Below are 3,204 nucleotides of genomic sequence, written 5' to 3' on the forward strand. Positions count from 1 at the left end.
ATTCAATGTGAATACACTGTTATACCATGAGATTTTTACTTCTTATATGTAAACTGCATGGAATATACTTGTATTCAATGTGAATACACTGTTATACCATGAGTTTTTACTTCTATATGTAAACTGCATCAAATATACTTGTATTCAATGTGAATACACTGTTATACCATGAGTTTTTACTTCTATATGTAAACTGCATCGGAATATACTTGTATTCAATGTGAATACACTGTTATACCATGAGTTTTTACTTCTATATGTAAACTGCATCGAATATACTTGTATTCAATGTGAATACACTGTTATACCATGAGTTTTTACTTCTATATGTAAACTGCATCGAATATACTTGTATTCAATGTGAATACACTGTTATACCATGAGTTTTTACTTCTATATGTAAACTGCATGCAAATATACTTGTATTCAATGTGAATACACTGTTATACCATGAGGTTTTTACTTCTATATGTAAACTGCATCGATATATACTTGTATTCAATGTGAATACACTGTTATACCATGAGTTTTTACTTCTATATGTAAACTGCATCGAATATACTTGTATTCAATGTGAATACACTGTTATACCATGAGTTTTTACTTCTATATGTAAACTGCATCGAATATACTTGTATTCAATGTGAATACACTGTTATACCATGAGTTTTTACTTCTATATGTAAACCGTGCATGGAATATACTTGTATTCAATGTGAATACACTGTTATACCATGAGTTTTTACTTCTATATGTAAACTGCATCGAATATACTTGTATTCAATGTGAATACACTGTTATACCATGAGTTTTTACTTCTATATGTAAACTGCATGGAATATACTTGTATTCAATGTGAATACACTGTTATACCATGAGTTTTTACTTCTTATATGTAAACTGCATCAAATATACTTGTATTCAATGTGAATACACTGTTATACCATGAGTTTTTACTTCTATATGTAAACTGCATGGAATATACTTGTATTCAATGTGAATACACTGTTATACCATGAGTTTTTACTTCTATATATGTACTAGTGCATCAAATATACTTGTATTCAATGTGAATACACTGTTATACCATGAGTTTTTACTTCTATATGTAAACTGCATGGAATATACTTGTATTCAATGTGAATACACTGTTATACCATGAGTTTTTACTTCTATATGTAAACTGCATCAAATATACTTGTATTCAATGTGAATACACTGTTATACCATGAGTTTTTACTTCTATATGTAAACTGCATCAAATATACTTGTATTCAATGTGAATACACTGTTATACCATGAGTTTTTACTTCTATATGTAAACTGCATGGAATATACTTGTATTCAATGTGAATACACTGTTATACCATGAGTTTTTACTTCTATATGTAAACTGCATCGGAATATACTTGTATTCAATGTGAATACACTGTTATACCATGAGTTTTTACTTCTATATGTAAACTGCATCAAATATACTTGTATTCAATGTGAATACACTGTTATACCATGAGTTTTTACTTTCTATATGTAAACTGCATCAAATATACTTGTATTCAATGTGAATACACTGTTATACCATGAGTTTTTACTTCTATATGTAAACTGCATCGAATATACTTGTATTCAATGTGAATACACTGTTATACCATGGAGTTTTTACTTCTATATGTAAACTGCATGGAATATACTTGTATTCAATGTGAATACACTGTTATACCATGAGTTTTTACTTCTATATGTAAACTGCATGGAATATACTTGTATTCAATGTGAATACACTGTTATACCATGAGTTTTTACTTCTATATGTAAACTGCATCAAATATACTTGTATTCAATGTGAATACACTGTTATACCATGAGTTTTTACTTCTATATGTAAACTGCATGGAATATACTTGTATTCAATGTGAATACACTGTTATACCATGAGTTTTTACTTCTATATGTAAACTGCATCAAATATACTTGTATTCAATGTGAATACACTGTTATATCCATGAGTTTTTACTTCTATATGTAAACTGCATGAAATATACTTGTATTCAATGTGAATACACTGTTATACCATGAGTTTTTACTTCTATATGTAAACTGCATCGAATATACTTGTATTCAATGTGAATACACTGTTATACCATGAGTTTTTACTTCTATATGTAAACTGCATCAAATATACTTGTATTCAATGTGAATACACTGTTATACCATGAGTTTTTACTTCTATATGTAAACTGCATGGAATATACTTGTATTCAATGTGAATACACTGTTATACCATGAGTTTTTACTTCTATATGTAAACTGCATCAAATATACTTGTATTCAATGTGAATACACTGTTATACCATGAGTTTTTACTTTCTATATGTAAACTGCATGAAATATACTTGTATTCAATGTGAATACACTGTTATACCATGAGTTTTTACTTCTATATGTAAACTGCATGGAATATACTTGTATTCAATGTGAATACACTGTTATACCATGAGTTTTACTTCTTTTATATGTAAACTGCATCGAATATACTTGTATTCAATGTGAATACACTGTTATACCATGAGTTTTTACTTCTATATGTAAACTGCATGCAAATATACTTGTATTCAATGTGAATACACTGTTATACCATGAGTTTTTACTTCTATATGTAAACTGCATCGAATATACTTGTATTCAATGTGAATACACTGTTATACCATGAGTTTTTACTTCTATATGTAAACTGCATGGAATATACTTGTATTCAATGTGAATACACTGTTATACCATGAGTTTTTACTTCTATATGTAAACTGCATGGAATATACTTGTATTCAATGTGAATACACTGTTATACCATGAGTTTTTACTTCTATATGTAAACTGCATGGAATATACTTGTATTCAATGTGAATACACTGTTATACCATGAGTTTTTACTTCTATATGTAAACTGCATCGAATATACTTGTATTCAATGTGAATACACTGTTATACCATGAGTTTTTACTTCTATATGTAAACTGCATGCAAATATACTTGTATTCAATGTGAATACACTGTTATACCATGAGTTTTTACTTCTATATGTAAACTGCATCGAATATACTTGTATTCAATGTGAATACACTGTTATACCATGAGTTTTTACTTCTATATGTAAACTGCATCAAATATACTTGTATTCAATGTGAATACACTGTTATACCATGAGTT

This window comes from Daphnia magna, unplaced genomic scaffold, assembly GCF_020631705.1.
Source record: "Daphnia magna isolate NIES unplaced genomic scaffold, ASM2063170v1.1 Dm_contigs393, whole genome shotgun sequence".
Classification (NCBI taxonomy): Eukaryota; Metazoa; Arthropoda; class Branchiopoda; order Diplostraca; family Daphniidae; genus Daphnia; species Daphnia magna.